The following is a 20,407-nucleotide window of genomic DNA, read 5'->3' as shown; positions in this document are numbered from 1 at the left end:
GCAAATGATCCTGCAAACAAACTCTCCTAAACAGAGAACCCCTAGTCACTAGGAAGGAAGTTACAGGGGAAGCAGGGTTGCTATCAGGCCTACAGAAAAATATCCTGTCCTTTCAATAGAGATTTAATGTGTAGAAAGGCACTTGAAGCTTTTCATAGCATGGGGGTAATAACATCACCTAGTAAATAACTTCATATTAAGCTTCTACTATTTCTCTCCAAGAAAGGACATTTTTCTGTAGCCTGTTGGCAACTCTAGCATGTATTCATCACTATAACATGAGACAGTGAATGCTATCACTTAAACATACATTCTGTGAAGTAGCACTTCTGTTTACCTGTCCATAACCTAGTATGTGCAAATTGGGAATATGCAAACCCCATCTAAAAAGCTTTGGTGCCCCCTCCTCATACTTAGTTGTTTTGTCTAAACTGGAACCATCAAATTCACCTCAAATTGTACTTCTTTGGTGGCAACCAAATATAGGTGCTCTTTTCTCCCTATATAAAACCTTACATACATGAGCGTGGACCTGGCCACGGTTGCTGTGTTCTAATAACTACAACAACATTCGATTTGTATACCGCCCTTCAGGATGACTTAACGCCCACTCAGAGCGGTTTACAAAGTATGTCATTATTATCTCCACAACAAAACACCCTGTGAGGTGAGTGGGGCTGAGAGAGCTAGAAGCTGTGACTGACCCAAGGTCACCCAGCTGGCTTCAAGTGGAGGAGTAAGGAATCAAACCCAGCTCTCCAGATTAGAGTCCCGCGCTCCTAACCACTACACCAAACTGGCTCTCTCTATCAATTTGCAGCTGGGATGGAGGAAAGGTCATCTGTATCAAAGGTATCTGCAAATACAGGGATCAGAAGGAAATAAATTCTCAATGCTGCAGCAAAAAAGGGGCCATGGGTCAGTGATAGAGCATTTGCTTTGCATGCAGAAGGTCCCAGCCCAAGTTCAGTCCACAGCAACCCCAGTTAAAGGGATCAAGCAGTAGATATGAAAGACCCTGACTTGTGACCCTGGAAAGCTGCTGCCACTCAGAGCAGACACTACTGACCATGATAGATCAATTGTCCAACTCAACATCACATGTTCTCTGAAAAATAGCCTGGGATAATACACAGGTTGCAGACCCCAAAACAAAGAGTTTTCTTTATGCTTTATGATTAATGCTTCCTTGATGTATCATTTATGTCTTCCATCCAATAACTTGCTTCCTAATTGAGAGCAGCCATCATTATCACTTTTCCCTTCCTTCTGTACACAGTTGCCCACAAAGTGCTTACGTCAAGCAAATATGCTTTAAGGCAGCATTTAGCACAACAGTCACACTGGTGGGATTCTTTTTTTGGTTATCATGTATGTGATTGTACAGATGCCAGGAAAGAATAAATCCCTTGGCAAAAGGATAGGATGCTTGCATGCCATGCCTGTCATCTCCACAGTGGGTATTAGAGGAGAAACCTCATTAACAGCTTGTAATGAATGTCAGTAAACTATAGGCTAGTAAATAATAAATATATGGTGGAGATCTGATATGACAATTGCAAGCACACAGTAGATGTTGGAGCTACACTGCTCTGGAATATTAACTGTGAATACATTTTTTTAAAAAATATATCTTTATTTCTATAACTTTCCCCCAAAAATTTTATAACAAGAAACTATTTGCAATGTAAAAAGGTTAAACTTGTCATTGAAGAGTTAGCAGGTTACATAACTTGGAGGCTAAAAAAGGGGTGTATAAAAACCATCCCTGTGAAGGCTGTCCACCATCCTGTTTTAAATGTGTTGTTTTTAATGAACATGAATTTTTAACTGTATTTTTAATATGTTGTTATCCGCCCTGAGCCCGCTCGTGGGGAGGGCGGAATACAAATTTGAAATAAATAAATAAATTTGAAATAAATAAAATCTTTACCTCACATAGTATAATTACTCAAGTAATGCCAATAAAACTGTAAACAAATGGGTCAGAGATGTGCAGTTGTTTTGTATTGCTTATGTGGTTTAAGAAGGGTAGCCATTGCTCAAAGAATGTCAATTGGTATTGTGGGTTATCAATAGATTGGAGACAATCAGCTATTTTATCCATGATAAAAATAGCCCAAAGTTTCCTATTCCAATTTGATATGGATGGTAGCTTCTCTTGTTTCCAGGTTGCTGCTAGCAGCATTTTTGCAGCAGCAAGCATTATAAAGATCAGATTTTTCTGGATAGTCGGGATGGTATGGTCTTCTCAGAGACACAAAAGTTTTACTTCAGGGTGTTTAGTAATTGCATACCCAGTTATCTTTTGAATTTTTGCTATAATTGAGTCCCAGAATAACTGAACTTTGAGGCATATCCACCATAAATGAATATAGTTTTCAACCAAGCCACATTGTCTCCAGCAAAGTGGGCATTGGAGGGATGTCATATACCATCTTGACATTAACTTAAAAAATAACATTTTAAAATTAATTACTTTAGACTAGAGGTGGGGACAGTCCGGAAAATGGACCTAAATTTGACTGGGTCTGGTTTGGTTTGTGGTTTGCAAACACGCAGTTCATGGGACTCACATTTTTACGAATTTTGGTCTGTTTGGGCCAGTCTGTTGGACCATGGTCAATGAGTCCAGACATCCTGGCGCCGATCTATCAATTCCCTAGGCAAGGTCCACAGACCTTTTGCAGCTCTTAAAAACTTGCTAGGCAGCTCTGTCTGCCAAGCAGAGAGTTCCCATTCTGCTCTATGGAGCAAGGAGCAAGAATTCATTCCCTAGGCAATGGAGGGGTGTATGTTCTGCAGCCGATCTTAGCCCTCAAAACCTTGATAGGCAGCTCTGCCTGCCAAGCAAAGAGCTCCCATTCTGCAATGGAGGAGTGTACGTTCTGCAGCCAATCTTAGCCCTCAAAACCTTGATAGGCAGCTCTGCCTGCCAAGCAAAGAGCTCCCATTCTGCAATGGAGGGGTGTACGTTCTGCAGCCAATCTTAGCCCTCAAAACCTTGATAGGCAGCTCTGCCTGCCAAGCAAAGAGCTCCCATTCTTCTCTATGTGAGCAAGGAGCAAGAATTGATTCCCTAGGCAACAGCTGGGAAGATGTCTGTGTGTTGAGTGAGGGGCTCTTCCCCCACCCTTTTCTGTTTGATTTTGCCTCATTGCAACTTTTTGGTACTGCTAGCCAATGCAAGTTAATTGGCATTTGTGACTCCTAATATTTACTGGAAGTTTCCTGGGGGCCACTGCTTTGGAGGTCTGTAACTCGGATGTCTGAAATGCAATCTTGACCAAACTTAGAAGGTGGCTGGAGGAAAGGATGCTTAAGATTCTCTGTCAGTTTGGGCTCTTTGGGTGTGAAGGGGGCAGAGCCAGGGCTGCTGGAAGTGATGGATCATGGACCAACAAATTGGTCCGTGAACTGGGGCTGGTCTGTTTAAAGTTTGTGATCCGTGGTCCTTAAAAATCGACGGAGCAGAGGCCAGCAGTCCGTGGGGTTTTCCTAGTCCATGTCCACCTCTACTTTAGACTGTAAAGCCTTCCCTGACCAAATTGTATCCCACTGGGTCTCAGACAAAGTGATGTTGCAATCCTTATTCCATTTGGCCTGATATTTTAAGGGAATATGTCTTTCTCTTGAGTTTAGAATATCATAAATTCTTGATATTAGGCCTTTTTGATATAATTGAAAGAGTTTAAGCAAGTATTCAAAATCAGTTAGATTGCATTTTAGTGTAGTTTTAAATAAGGGTTCCTCCAGCAGATGCTTGAGTTGGAGATATTGGAACCATGGGATTGTGGGCGGTTGTGAACAAGATGCAATTCAACATAGATAAGTGCACAGTATTACATCTGGGCCACAAAAATTAGAAGTACAAATACTGGATGGGGGATACACTTCTGGGTAGTAGTGTATGCAAAAGAGATCTTGGGGTAAGAGTGGACTGTAAACTAAATATGGTCAGTCAGTGTGATGCGGTGGCAAAAAAGGCAAACTCAGTGTTGTGTTGTGTTGTATCAAAAGGACCATTGCATCAAAGTCACAGGAGGTCATAATTCTTCTCTATACTGCCTTGGTCAGGCCACACCTGGAGTACTGTGTGCAGTTCTGGTAGCCTCACTTCAAAAAGGATGTGTACAAAATCGAGAGGGTGCAGAAGAGAGCGACGAGGGTGATCAAGGGTCTGGAGACTGAGCCCTATGAGGAAAGGCTGAGGGCCTTGGGAATGTTTCGTTTGGAGACGAGGAGATTGAGGGGGGACATGATTGCTCTCTTTAAGTATTTGAAAGGCTGTCATTTGGAGGAGGGCAAGGAGCTGTTCCAGTTGGCAGCAACGGGCTTAAATTACATGCAGAAAGGTACCGGCTAGATATTAGGAAAAGCTTTTTCATGGTCAGAGTAGTTCAAAGGTGAAATCAACTGCCTAGGGAGGTGGTGAGCTCCCCCTCACCGGCAGTTTTCAAGAAGAGGCTGGATCAATATTTGTCAGAGATGCTTTAGGCTGATCCTGCATTGGGCAGGGGGTTGGACTAGAAGGTATGTATGGCCCCTTCCAACTCTGTGATTCTTTAATATTTGTGTTTTTCTAGTTGTGATTTGTCCAAAAGAGTGCCCTGTCTAGTTACATCTATAATTCTTGTTTTGTTAAGTTTTTTTTCCATGTTTTGAAGGAGTGTAAATCCAAACCACATTGGAACAATGATTGGCCAAGACAGGATGATAATGGTAAGATATCAGAGGCTAAGTATTTTCTTACTCTATCCCATATTTTCAAAGTAGTGCTAAGTAATGGATTTTTGTGTGTGGGGGGGTGTCTGTTTTTCGGATGTGTCCATATTATGTCTTTTATGTCTTTAGGGCAGATATGTGAGGTTTCAATGCTGAGCCAATCCAGATTTTCAGGGGAATTTAACTTTGCTACTAAGTTTACTAGTTGAGAAGCCTCATAATAGTGCTTTAAATCTGGAATGGCTAGGCCTCCACTCCTTGAAACACGTTTCATTGTCAGATAGTTTATTCTTGGGCATCTGTTAACCCATATATAGTTTATGCTTTTTTTGCCAATTATGAAGTTCTTGATCCATAAGCATGATGTGGAGCATCCTAAAATTGAATAAGAATTGTGGAAGGATCGTAGATTTTATTAAGTTTATCTTTTCTGCCCAGTGCAAGCATATTTTGGATCAATCTTTGATATTTTCATTTATTTTTTGCTGCAAGGTTTTGTAATTACATTCTTTCAATTCAGCTATATTGAGGGGGATCTTAATGCCTAAATAGTTCCAATCTTTGTGAACCCATTTGTATCCATAATTTGAGGCTATGTATGTGTATGTGTTTAGAGATAGATATAAAGGGTAGATTTCCAATTTTGCTGTATTTAAGGCCTGAAATTTGGCCAAAATCCTGTAAAGTTCTTTTGAGAGCACTAAGTGATGTAGTAGGTTGAGTGACATATAAGACCATGTCATCTGCAAAAATGGATATTTTGTACTTGTGATCTTTGATAGTAATGCCCTTAATATCAGCATTTTGTCTTATAAGTTCTGCTAGGGGCTCTATTGATAGGGCAAAAAGCAATAGGGAAAGGGGGCAACCCTATCTGGTACTCCTGGTGAGCTTAAAATCATCTCATCTTGTCCCGTTTATTTTGATTTGGGCTTTTGGTTCTACATAAAGCAGCTGAATTGTTTGAAGGAAGGCTTGTTCAAAATCCATTTTAGACAGGTGGCCTGTTAGGTATTTAGTTTCCAAACTATCAAATGCTTTCTCCGCATCAAGTGATAGTAGGACAGCCTCAAGATGATTAGAGTTACAGTGTTTGATTATATTAAGGGTTTTCTCACATTATGTCATGTTCCTGTTTGGCATAAAGCCAGTTTCGTCTGAATGGATATACTGGGTTATGATTTTATTTAAATGATTAGCTAATACTGCGGTGAGGATTTTTGTGTCTTGGTTTAACAAGGATATGGGATGATAAGATGCCGTAGGGTTGGGTCCTTTCCTTTTTAGTGGATTAGGATGATTGAGGCTTCATACCAAGACTGAGGAAAGACAGTCTTGGTATACGTAAAGCTTCTTAATAATGTCTGTGTTTTTTTGTGTGGAGATGGGTTGGTCCATGAAATCTCTATGCATTGGTATAATTTTTTTCAAGGTTTTGAGGGAAGATAGAAAACCATTAACTGCTCTATTTGATGGGTTCTCTGATTTGTACAGATTTAAATAAAAATCATGAAATTTGTCCAAGATTTCTTTAGTGTTAGAGGTATGTCTTGTCCTTCTTTTTGATTGTGTTAATTTGATTGGATGAAATTTTCTTTTTGACTTTCCATGCTAATAAGTGTAGTGTTTTGGGGTTGTTGTGCCAATATTTTTGTTTTAGGAAGAGCAAATTTTTCTGTACAGATGTTTCCAAAACTTCTAATTTCTTTCTTTCTTTCTAAGGTCAATTGACTATAAATTTTATTACTGCAATATTTTTTTATGTTTGTATTCTAGATCTTGAATTTTTGAAATTAATTCTAGCCTAAATTGTTCTCGAATGATGCTGTTGAAATGATTTTGCTTCTAACCATGGCTTTCATAGCATCCCAAATTGTGACTTGAGAAACATCACCTACTATGTTGTTCTTGAAATAATTTTCTATTTCTCATTCAATTTCTTTAAAGCTTGTTGGTTCTAATAAAAGGGATTTATTAAGTGTCCACTGTGAGTTGTGCCATGTTTTCTCAACCAACATCACTTGACTCTCCACCCAATCATGGTCCGTCCAGATTTCACTGCCTATGCTAGAGGAAATCAGGTAGTGATATAATTTTTGCAAAGCTAGAATGTAGTCAATCCTAGTGTGGACTCTGTGGTGGGAAGAAGTGAAGTCTTTCTCTGACCTATGCTGGGAGCGCCATACATCTTTAAGGAGAAATTTATCAGAGGATTAAGTCTTGGAGACTGTGCCTTGTCTGTTTTGTGTGACTTGCTTGAATGTGATCTAGCTAGATTTAAGTCAGCTATACAATTAAAATCCCCACCAATCAATATCTCACCATCTGCAAACATACATAGATCAGAAATAGTTTCATGAAGAAATTCTAGTTGTTTATCATTTGGTGCATAAATAGAAGCCAGAGTTATCTTGGTTTCTTCAAGAATACCTTTAACAAAAATATAGCGCCCTCTAGGGTCTGTTTTAGATTCAACATGTTGAAACCTATTATTCCTGGAAAGTAAAATGGCTACACCTATGGCTTTAGACGAGCCAGGGGCTTGAAAATGAGTGGAGAACCTATTTTACTTTAGTGCTTGAGGCATCTTTTTCCTAAAATGGGTTTCCTGCAAAAACAGTATATCAACATTTTGTTTAACCAACACTGTTGTAATGTGTTTAAGTTTAATAGGATTGTTTAAACCCTACAATTTAGGGTGATAATTTTAATCTTAGATGCAGAGGAGTTAGCCGTGTTAGTCTGTAGTAGCAAAATCAAAAAGAGTCCAGTAGCACCTTTAAGACTAACCAACTTTATTGTAGCATAAGCTTTCGAGAATCACAGATGCATCTGGCAAAGAGAACTGTGATTCTCGAAAGCTTATGCTACAATAAAGTTGGTTAGTCTTAAAGGTGCTACTGGACTCTTTTTAATTTTAATCTTATCAGTCATAACCGGCAATCTTATACTGTTTGCTAACTAAAGCTAAGATTTCAATAGTAAACAGATGGACTGGGGATGCCTCCCTTTTTAATTGGATTTCAGTATTGCTGTTCCCATACTCTTCTTCCATGACTATAAAACTTATGCTATTAAATTTAAAAATCTCCCTCAAAACAAAAACTAAATGCAACTGCATCGCTTCTCGGCCTTTTGGCTAAGATTAAGTGTAAATGCAACTGCATTAGTACTAACTCCTCTACAAAAGGATCCAGGGGATCTGACGAAGAGAACTGTGATTCTCGAAAACTTACGCTACAGTAAAGTTGGTTAGTTTTAAAGGTGCTACTGGACTCTTTTCTATTCTACAAAAGGAGTAACTGTTCCAGATGCATGGATCTCACTGGTCTATGGGAAAAGGAGGAGTTAAAATTCTCACTCAGTCTGGAGGCCCCTACTTAAGTTTGGAGCTTAAACAAACTCCAGGTTCTCTCCCCCCTGCCCCTGATCGATAAGCACTGAATATTGAGGTGATAGGTAAAGGCAGAAAAAGAAGAAGAGGAAGATAGAAAAAGATGAACAAGATCACGAGAGATTAATCATAGTCACATATTAAATCAGCCTTCGTCTTCCTGTTCATGCTCAGGCTTATGAAAAGCCTTCTGGCCATTGCTGTCTTTTTGAGGAGGGTAGTTAACAGGAATTTTGCTCCATTTTGTTGGAGATGAGGGTCTCTGAGGTTTTTCTCCTTTGGCTGTCTTGGTGTCCTCATCCTGGAGTGTTAAGTTCAATTACTGGAGGAGGTGTGAGCCGGAATCAAGATCAGTTGCTTGAAATTCTCTACCTTGATGTATTACTTGAAGTTTAGTTGAAGCCATCCATCTGTAACTGTTGTTTGTGCTGTTGAGTTTGGATGTGATAGAGTTTTTTTCTTTGTAGGAGGGTCTTGAAAGATCTGGATCTTTTTGCCTTGATATGCTTCTTGGAGTATTTTGTCCTTGGTATGAGAGTCAAGAAATTTAATTATTACCTCTCTGCTGGCTTTATTTCTTTAAATTGTGGGGTGATACCAATCTGTAAACAGCTTCTATGATCAGTGCTATGCCATCTTCTAGGTGTAATTCTTGTGCCAACCACCCTGCAAGGAAGGCTGTTAGATCAGATGTGCCTTCTTCTGACTCAGCAAAACCTCTAAATTTAAGGTTATTATACTTTATTTTTCATATCCATAATTTTACTTGCCAGCTTGCATTGGTCTGTAGGTTATGTCTCTCCGCTTGGAGGGTCAAGTCTTAATTCTAAGGCAGTATCTGCAGTCTGTGTTACCTGCAGCAGCATGTCCTTGATTTTTCTAAGTTGTTCAGTTATAGGAGATTCGCTATCCTGGTGGCTATTTTATCTTCTAGCCGGTCAATTTTATGTTCAATCTCAAAAGTAACCTTCAAAAGGCTCCACTGTTTGTTAGTAAGAGCTTTATTTAAAAGTTGCTAGTTCATGATCTTACTGGGTTCATTGTCAGGAATGAGGAACATCCAAATATCAAGAACATATATCACTTACAGACTAACATTCCCTCCCCTCTTCCTAGAGGCTGCTAATTCTGCTGGTAACTATCTGCACAGGGGAGGACACAGGGTTCAAGATTATGTGGGCTCTTTTCCCAGTGGCTATGAGCAATAAGAATTCACATCATGAGAGTGAAAGAAACACAGCTGCAACAGACAGTCATAACATCATAACCTCCAGCCCCAACCCACCCCCCTCAGGTATGGGTATGACACATATGGCCAGCATCTTGACAGCCTCCCCAATACAATCTTCACTTGATTTCAATAGCAAAGGCTCTAATTTTCTCAGGAAGTTCTGGCCTATACTGATAATATCCTAAATGACAGAATAGTGAACACATTGTGGCAAGCTGGTTTTTGCCATCCAACTATACAGATATGTATCTTAATGTGTATAGCTAAACTTCAGGCCTAAATGGTGACTTCCAAGCCAGACTGTCTACAAACTAACTAAATATATTATCGTCACTAGGGGTGTGCAAAGGCACAGTGGTTCGGCTTTCCCGATTTGGGTATACCCGAATCGAGAAGCCGGTTCAGGAACAGCTATATCCGAATCAGCAAGCCGATTTAGGTATAGCGATTCGGGGATCGATTCGGCTTGATTCGGGGGTTCGGGTAAGCTTTTCAATGGGAAAAAGCCTCCCCAGGCTTCTCTGAAGCCAGGGGGAGGCATTTTCCCACCGAATCAAGCCAAAATTGGTGGAGGCCTCCCTCTAACTCCCCTCTAACAACCCCCCAAGTTTCAGGCTGATTGGACTTTAGGAGGCCATGTTATGGCCCCCCAAACCAGGTCACCCTATCCTCACCTAAAAAAGAGCAGAGCTTTAGCTTGCTGCTGCTGATCTCTAACTCCTAAGTTGTGCTTGCTGCTGCTGATCTTCATTATTTCCTATGGGGAAAAAATGAAGATGCAGCCATGCAGGCTCGTCTTGCTAGGGGTGGCATTTTGCATGCAAAATGCCCCCCAACCCTCAGGGGCCCTTCTCCCACCTTTCCTCCCACCCCCCACCAAGGCTCAACCTGCTCCCACTGGGGGGGCATTTCATGGCCTCCCCAAGTAGGTGCTCTCAGCCCCCAAAGTCCACTCCCTACTGCCCCACACAAACCCAATTCCCCCCCAGCTGCCACACACAGACCCAAATCCCCACATTAGCCCCTCACAGACCCAAATCCACCCCCAGCAGCCCCACACCTACCATAACCCCAGGAACAGGCTGGCCATCCCTCCCCCTTTGGGAACTTCTAAACTCTTTTTCCCCGGGCAATTCTGCACAGCCCAGGGGTGCCACAATGGTGGGCAAACTTCGGAGTGCCAACTTGTCCCTGGGAAAGAGCACCTGACCTGACACACAGACAACCCCCCCATGACACCCCCACCACCTACAGAGAAGGCTGGCCAGATTCTTTGATGTGTAGTGAATTGTGTAGTCCTTTGGTGTGGGGGACAATTAGTGTGATTTGACGTGATTTGTTGACCTGTTGTACTTTAAAAGTGAGAAAATAACGTTTTTTTAAACTTGAGTCATTGTATGTGTCCTTTCTTCTTTGATGTGAGGTTGGTTCAGCTCAGCTCAGCTCAGCATTGGGAACATACACACACTTTTTCAGTCATCCAGTGAAGATCCTTATGCTGTGGTGGTACCTGCAAAAGAAAACAAAGGGCAACCCCAGGTCCAAACTGAGAAAACCAACAAACCGGGGAATCACAATTCTAGAAATTAATTGTATATATTTTTTCAAAGTGCAAGGTACAAAAGTGCTGAATGAGTTTAACATGCATCATAAATACATTTACAAAATACAAAGTCCATCCGATAAAACATCAAAATCGTCACAATTTCAAAATCTCAAAGTCCATCCATTTATAAACTGAATCTTCACCGTCCGGAATACGTTTGAAACTTTAAAGTGCAAATGCTGGGTACAATGAAAAAAGCCGGTGGGTGGGGAGACTTGTGCAAGTTGTTTGTTCTTTCACGGTCCAGAGTAGGAATACTCATTTAATAAACGCTGACGGGAGTTTGCAGGCAAATTGTTATTAACCCGTTCCGTGAGTGGAAAAAACTCACTTCATCCTGGGCATAAAGATAATCAGACCGGAAGCATGTCCAATTACAGATGCACAACACGCTCCCCCACCGCTTGCAACAAAGAGATTCACGGACTGAATGAATCCGGACTGAATGGGGAGATCCGTGAATCTCTTTGTTGCAAGCGGTGGGGGAGCGTGTTGTGCGTGTTGTAATTTCCTTTCTCCAGGTAAGGTGTTCAGAATAAGGTTGCCAGATCCCCTCACTCTCTGGGCAGGAGGTGGGAGGCCCAGCACCTACCTGCTATTCCCTGGCCATGCGAGAGCTCCTGGCCTGTGTGATGACATCACTTCTGGGAACTGACATCATAGTGCAGGCTGCGGGCCACCCTGGGAGTGCTCCCATGCTCCGCAGAGGCCCAAATCAGGACAATCTGGGCCTGATCGTGCTGCTGAAGAGTGTGGGAACACTGCTGTGCTCTGCAGCGGCTCAATATGGGCTGTTTCAGCCCTGATTTGGGCCCTGATTTGGCTGCAGCAGCACGCAGGAGCGTGCTGCATGGTCCAGAAGTGCAGTCTCCCTGCTGGCAAGGTAAGCGGGGGTGGGGGTGAGAGCGAGGGAAACTCCTCCCCCAGTGGGGGACTGGCAATTCTAGTTCTAGTTCATAATTGTTAGAAATCCCTGCCCTTCCCCCTTTTAAAACTACAGTTCCTAAGCTTCCTTGGCAAGAAAGAATTTGTAATATAGTTTGTAGTGTGAAGCAGTCTCTGACTGCTTCACTATGAACCCAAGTCAGTTTTCAAAGAAGATTAATATATTATGCTGTCACTGAATAAGCATCAGATAGTTGGTCAACTGTGACACAATACAATTAGTGATGAGTGAACACTCCTGTTCAAATTGCAATTCAGCCACAAGTTGTGAGCAGCATCCTAGAACACTAAAACTTATCAAATGCATGAAATTGTTAGTATTGCAAACATTTTGCAAATGCATATTTTCACACTATTTTGCCTAGTCCATCTGACAGAAAAATATTAACTCACAAAAGAGACTCTTTCTTTGGTTTTCTCACATTAGGAAAGCTATAGTGTTTCTACAGCAGGATTTGTATCTGAAGAAGGGAGCTTTGACTCTCAGAAGTTTATTCCATGAAAATCTTGTTCGTCTCTAAGGTGCCACTGGACTCAATTTCTGCAGATTGACATGGGTACTTACCTGAAACCATCGGATTTCTAGTTTTCCAGTCTCACCTATTGTCTCTGCCTTGTTCCCAAAGCTGAGTGTGTTCAGTTTGCACATGCTTGCACTGCTTCTTGGGAACTGTTGTTTGTATTCTGAGCATGCACCATGATGAATACTGCTAACTGATGATTGCCAGCAAATGCACAAGAACAAGAAAAGCACATGCAGTTGAAATGTAGCTGATCAGCAGCTACCTGGCCAGCTACCAAGTTGAATGCTGCTGGCTGTACATTTGCAAAACCATTCAAAATACTGTTTGTTATTACCTGCAAACAAATAATCCATGCAATCACATGGAGTGTTAGGCTTGAGAGAAAGGGGCATTACATGCAGGGTTTGTTTGATTTTTGAACATCTTATTTGCAGAAACTGCCCCCACCCCCAAATCTCTAAATAAACTCTTTGCCCATACTAGTAAAGAAAAAAAAGGAGTTGGGTGCATGCTTCATTATGTATACAAGCTGAGCTGCCATTAGCTTAACAAATATTCCAGCTGTTTTCCTTCACTCTCTCTCTCTCTCTTCAGGATTGTGTCAGTTGGTTCTCATTTTTTTGCATTAGCATTTTTGAAGTACTGCTACTAAAGAAACAGGAAGGTCAATAAGGGAAATATAAGCACTTACATGTTTGGAATTTCCAAAAATCCCCGTCCGTAAGGATATAAACAACCTCTCTCGCTTATGTGCTATATTTCCTTAAAGAAATTAATGGAAAATCAGTGGTTTCCACATAAGCAACAAAAACTTTTTATAAATAAATTGCCAAGTCAATTGCATTTTCTATAGCTTGTTTGTAGAAGAAGAATATTTTTGTTCTGAAACATTTTCCTTTTAATGAGTATCTTCCTTAAATAAAAACTTATTTAAGTTGCCTTTTAGCTTAATCATAAAAATGAAACTTATTTTGACAATTTGTACTTTGCTTGCCAAGAGGCTGGGAGGGGGAACCATCCATGTCAGCTGAATTTCGAGGAAGCTTAGAAGCTAAAGACAACGTCGTTCACCCACCCCCAGGATAACTTAAAAGTGCAAACATGCCAAGAGGAGTATTGGAGGGGCAGAGCTGAGTGAGTCAAGTGGATGGAGTTTGGACTGCTATCAATTTTGTAAAGTATCAACTCTGCTCCTCCTTTTTAAAAAGCAACGCATTTCCTATTCCAAAAGCAAGTTCTCATGCTGTAAATTGTATTTATTTACTGACTTTAGTTATATTCTACCTCTCTTTGAGATTCAAGGTGGATCACCCAAACTCAGGGCAAGCTGAGGCAAGGGAAGCAGTGCTTGGCCCAGTAAAACTCCACCCAAGGTAAGAGAGGTAGCACCCAAACAATTGGTGGGGTAACTGACCTATCAGAATCAAGGCAGAGGCAAGCAGACTGCCTATTTTTCTCACCCTTTCTCCTTTGTAGGGAGCAGGCCAGAGGGCTGTGGTGGAGCCCTTTTCCAGGGCTTTCACTCCCAATCTGCCCTTGCCTCCTCCTTCAAAGGCCAAAACAACACTGCTCCTTCAAAGGCTCTGCCCCTCTCCTGCCTTTTTCTTGACAAAATCTAAGCCTTGAATACTGCTGTGGTTGCCTAGCAACACACGCTGATAGCATTGGTCTCTTAAAGCTACAGGTGCTCCTTTTATCATTTGGGAACAATTTAAACTTCCATGCTTTAAAAAAATATATTTCAGATTGTTCTGCAAACTTGGGGCTTTTCTCAGGTTTGTAGAAAGCCCTGTCTTGTTAGTCCATGACCCCAATCTCTAGATTTAAGTATCCAAAGATTTATTAATTATTGTTGTTGTTGTTTACTTATGCTATTTATAGTCCACCTTTCTCACTGAGATTGCACCATGGGGATCAATCAATGGCTGGGACATTCAATAAATATTCAATAAACAATACAATGGGGTAAGGATTGCAGGAATTTGAAAATAAGCAGAAATCTGATACTGAGCTGAAAACAACGCTGCAACAAAACACAAGCAAATTGACATGACATATTGCATACTGCAGAACCTTCCAGTAACAGTATACCTACAACCGACAGTATGCAGTTTTATTGTTAAGCAGTCACTCTGTCCCTTTCCAATAGATCTCTCTGAACCGCTTCCTTACAGCACAGCTATATTACTTGTGTAAGAAAGCCTCCACCTTCCCAACTAAAATCACCTCCATTTTATCTGGGTCCCATTGAGAATTATATATATATATATATATATATATATATATATATATATATATATATATATATATATATATATATATATAAAGCATAATATTCACGGTGAAGATATCCTCAAATTCCACAGACATCAACTACAACCTCATTCACTTCATACAAATGCCCTCCTAAACAGTTCTTAGGACCAAACTACATTACACAATTTCTGACCACTCAGCTCTCAGTTCAGCTCAAGAAAATGGCAGGAGCACCTTCTTCCCTCATACCACAGTCCCAACCTGAGTCGGGCCCTCACAGACATTTAAAACAATGTTCCCTACAGCTACTCTGTGCAGAAATATCATGTAGTTTGGGTCTCACATTCTGCAAAAAACTTCCTGACTCTAGAAAAATGCAAGGTATCAGGTCATAATTTTTTTAAAAAAAATCTTAACTGGGACCTATCAGTGCTGCCGTTGTGACAGCGTTTGGCTCTATCCTGGCTAAGGTTCTGGTCCCCATCTGAAAAGAAAGTGGCATGAACTAATCACAAGTGAAATGGTCTGGCTTGGCAACTCTTATTTCCTGTGCTTCCATGAGTTAAAGGCCAACCTTTCACATCCTTTGGAGGGGGTTTATTGTGAATGTTTGGATAAACCTGACATACTTGGTGATATTTGTAACTGTGTCACATCTCTTCTTTGTTTAATTACCTATTCAAACTGTACACATTTGTTAAACAGAACTTTCTTGATGAGTTTCCAGTAATATGCGCATGTTAAAAATCTTCAGAATCTTTTTCAGACATTGCCATTTCCTCTACACACGCATGCACCCACACCTCTTTTGCTTAACTAGCAGCTAGTTCTGCAGGCACACAGCTTGTCCAAGTCCTCCTCCCAATTCTCCCAATAACCTTTACAGGAAAAAGCATCCCATTAAATAGTAGGTGTTCACTGCTCTCCTGACCACATATTCAAAGATGTTTCCTGCCCCTATTTCAGGAGCAGCCTCAAACACCACAACCCCCATTGGGGCCATTCTGTTAGTCCAGGCATTTAATTAGCTAATTACAACCCGCTGACATGAATACACCAAATATGGAGTTTGGAGAGCAATTTTTTTTTGCAGTTCATTTATTATTAACCCCCCAGTAAACATCTGATATGCTCTTCCCTTAGGGGACAGAGTGGTAATTGGTCCCTTGGACACTAAGTTCTCTTCCTAATCTGCCCAAGCTGGAACTGAGTGTCGCCATCTGTCCATATTTACACATACACCCCACCGTGCATTTCACATTCTGGAAAAGAAAGAGGAAAGGAGTCTCAGAGAACTAGGCTGAATGCAGGCAAGACCAGCCTTTGTGTAGCACGTTTCAGACATATGTGCTCTGCCCAGGAAAGGAGATTCAACAGTCTGTGGAAAAACTTCTTACAGCATGGTGACCTGTTTCTTGCATAGTTTTTCTCTCTCCCCCTCTTCTCTCCATTTCCCATCTATGAAATACCCACTATAAGCATGGAAATTACACTTCTCTCAAATGCCCTGATTGCAAAGTAAAACAGCAAAGGTACCTCACATTGTGCTTTCAAGAGGAAAAACAAGGCTTGGAAGTGGGACGGGGTAGAACAATAGTGACTAGGTGGGCAGAATTAGGAGATTCTTTCCATCCCAAATTAAGCTCTTTATTTCAAAAACAATCTCCCTGCATATCACCTACTGGTTTATATTTTATGCAACCAAACAACTTTTGTTCTGAATGGAAGGGGGAAAGTAATGGAAAAGCGGAGGACTAACAAAAACAATAATCCAAGAATGAGAGGGCTGGATAAACAGCATCCAATTTACACAATGTTACATTGCCGATCAAGTCATATGACAAAGTTGGTCTAGCAGCGTGTTAGTGGATCAAATGGCTCTAGTGATGCCAACCGATTTTTTTTTTAGCAAACCACCTTGGTCTGCTCCTGTCAAGGCAGGTGAAACACTGTAAATCCATGAACAGGTATCTCTCACATTCTTATTGGTAAGTAGCTTCAACAAGAGTCTCTGATTCTGATCCAGATGGATGGGTTGGTCAACTCTTTTCGTTGTGATAGTTTTACAATCACAATTACACTTATCTGGAGCTGCTATTACTTCTCCAGTGTTAACATATATGTGCCTTAATGATTTACCTAGTGGGAACCCTGGGGAGGGGGAGCTGAGATTGTGAAAAGAATTAACTCTCCTCTGCTGTGGCCCAGTGTGTGAATCAGGAAACCCTGTAGTTGCTTACAAGTGAAAAAAAAAACACAAGGAAGATTAATTCATAACTAGTTCGACCCACAAACATAAACAAATTCACCAACATTATTATCTGGATAGAAAGCATAAAATGCTAGTATTTAGTGGCTATGCATATCTATCTATCTATCTATCTATCTATCTATCTATCTATCTATCTATCTATCTATCTATCTATCTATCTATCTATCTATCTATCTATCTATCTATCTATCTATCTATCTATCTATCTATAGTCAGCCTTTCTCACTGAGACTCAAGGCGGATTACATAGTGTGAGATTAGTACAATTAGTATCAAGGACATTTCCATAAACAATGTCATAGGATTTTACAAAGACATAGCATTAGCAATACAGAGTTGAAGAATTGCTGAGACAGAACATAATCAATTCTAGGACTGACATTAGACATCATGAAGCACAGTTAGTATATAGGAGTACATATTCAAAGCAACCAGTAATATGCAAGGCAACATAGTGGTGAAGTCTGTGTGTCAGGGTCATGGCCCCTGCCATACTCTGGGGGGTTGGGGTTCACTGGTGTGCTGCAGGCCTGATCTTCTTTGGGCTTCTTTGGGAGCAGTATTAGGATCTTTGACATACTTTGGGAGTGCTGAAGATGCAGCTTGATAAGCTGTGAGATGCTAAAAAGGAATGCAGTTATCAGCATGGCCAAGGATTTTTAATCATAACAATTCTACTTTCTCTCACTGTACTTTCTTTCTCTGATTAGATAGGAACCTAGCAAAAAAGGTTTTTTTTAGAGTCGAGTGGACGGCGCTTGAAGAGTTGAATATACCTAGTAGAGAGAGGGAAAAGTTATTCCTATCAAGGAAGTCTTTCTGTACTGAACTCTTAAGTTATTAAAAGCTTTAATTCATGCATCTTTGGACTCATACAGTGAAGTTGAGATCTAAGCTGGCAGTCTTTGACACTATGGTCCCTAACTCATTAGTGAAGCATCCCTGGTAAATAAAAACAAAATATATGCATCATACACAAACAGCCGGATGGTCATGCAAGTAACACAGCATGCAAATTATTACATATTACAGCAGCTGTCCTATTTTCCTCCCCTTGCCAAAGACAGGGTGTGGTTACTATATTTCTAGCTTCCTTAGTAAGTGTCTGAAGTACAAGGATAACTAGGCCCATCCCTGATGGAAAAACAAGCAGTTTTGTTCTCTTGTTGTTCCTTTTTAATGGTTACATTCCAACAGGTCAGCTTCTGAAAGCTGAGCTTATGATGATAAGGACAGGGGTGTTTTTAAAAATCCTTTTTCAAAATCATGAATTAGTTATTTTCTGCCATCCTTAACTATATCAATTACTAGGCTCTCAATAGGAGAGCTCGTCCAGCTCTGTTACCATGTACCCAGTAATAGCACACTATTCCGTTGTCCCCTTTGATTGGCACAGGTGGATGACAAGCTTTATATTTGTCTGTTGAAATAGGTGCACATTGTAGTCAGGGTGATTATATCTAATTACATCCTGGTTAATTATCAAACATGATTAATTATAGCAAAGCCATTTTACTTTTGAGGTGGGTGCATCTTCCAGATGTCACATTGCTGCCTGCATAGGAGAGTTTCCAGAGGGCTTGTTTTTGTGGCATACCCGCTAGAGAGAAACACAAGAATGCATGATAAGCAGCAAAACTATTCAATTTTCTTTCTCACCATATCTTTCCACCCTTTTAGGCTGTTGGGAGACATTTTTCAAGGTAAAAACTGCAATTAGAAATTTGGCCAAAATCCCTGATGTTTTTGTTTTCAGTTTGACTAGGCAGGGTTTTGATTTACACAGAAGGCCTCATCAGGCAGTGTTTGGCCTGAAATTGAGTTCTGTTCTATGTAATTCAAACACTCATATGTTCTTGCAAAACAAGATTGCACTTACCTTTAGCTGTAGTTCATCAGCTGGTCTTCTGTACAGGCACACATTGGGACTGCACATGGGTAGGCCAGCCACTGAAATGAAAATTCCAAAGCTTTCCAGTGCTTTGTATACTGCAAGGAGCACTCTGTATGAGCTGGCTTCTTCCACCAAAACTGCCACATGACAAAGGGAGGATCAGCCCAAATTTGACAAGGACTACCATGATACAGGTAGGGTGGTTGCTCCTCAATTTGGAAACTACTCTGCCCAGGAGAGGGATTGGGGAAAACAGTGTTCCTTGCCAGCTGAGCTGGAAGGCCAACAGAACATAGGTTGGAAACAGGAAGAGAGCAGTAAAGGGGACATTTGGAATTGATGAGAGTACTAATGAACCTACAGAGGGGAACCCCAAAGCTCAACAGAGGGCTAGTGACCTCGTGCCACCATGCTTGTAGACATAGAATTTGGCTGTCATGTTGTCAGTAGCCAGCTAGATGACTTTTCCTCAGAAGACAGCTGCAAAAGATGTTAGTACATCTAACTAAGCTGTAGGAGATTTATGTGTAACTTGGACTCAGTAGAGGACCAAGCACCACTAACCAGGAGAGATCCACAATAGGGCACTCCAGACTGATAGGGAGCATCTATCACTACTACCATGTTAAATTCACAGCCCATTAGCAAACTAGAATCATGACACCATCATTGTAAAGACTGTAGAATAAACCTGGGCATAGAAAAACCCTTCCATTGGGAATGATGTAAAGGGTCACACTTTTTTTAAGAATCAGTTTTGCAGCAGCCTCATATGTAAATGAGCATTAGGTACAACCACTGAGGTTGAGGCCATGAAGCTCAACTGCTTTTAAATGCTCAAAGTTAGTTGAAACCTATGCCTGGAGAAAGAAATAACCAGGCAACAGACTCTTAGAATGAGATCAATATGCTGAGATAAAGTGGCAGTAAATGGTGCCACCATGAGCCAGTCATCAAGGTAGGAATAGAACACACATCTATAAACACAAATAAGCAATCACCAGAGCTGTACACTTGGTAAAAACCCTAGGAACTGCAGCAAGGCTGAAGGACAATACTGTATCTTGATCATTAGCAGCCCTATATTGGAACCATAAATATTTTCTGAAGTTAGGATGAATAAAGATGTGGAAATAAGCATCCCAGAGATATAAAACTACAAACTGTATGTTTTTAACAAGGAAACTATTTCAAACAAGGTAACCATTATGAACTTGGAAATTTCCAAACATTTATTTGTCTGACATGTAATTTGTCTTTTCTCCTCTGTTCTGTTGACCAGAAAATCATGGGACTAGAATCCCTCACTGATCTCTCTTCTAGGGTGCCAGTGTTACAGCTCCCTAGCCAACTGTGCTGGAGGAGGGGAAGAGAAACAAGAACTTGACTGGTGGGAGAAGACTTAAATGCCAGAAAATACCCATATTTAACAATATGACCCATGAGTCCTGAGTGATCATCTTCCATTAATTACTGAATGGAACCTACATAGTTTTAAAATATATTTCCCATATATTCCCCCAGAGGACACTCTGATTAGGGGACAAACAGCTGTTGGGG

This window comes from Eublepharis macularius, chromosome 1 (assembly GCF_028583425.1).
Source record: "Eublepharis macularius isolate TG4126 chromosome 1, MPM_Emac_v1.0, whole genome shotgun sequence".
In the NCBI taxonomy this organism is placed as follows: Eukaryota; Metazoa; Chordata; class Lepidosauria; order Squamata; family Eublepharidae; genus Eublepharis; species Eublepharis macularius.
The sequence above is the reverse complement of the archived record's forward strand: the minus strand, read 5'-3'. Positions refer to the sequence as shown.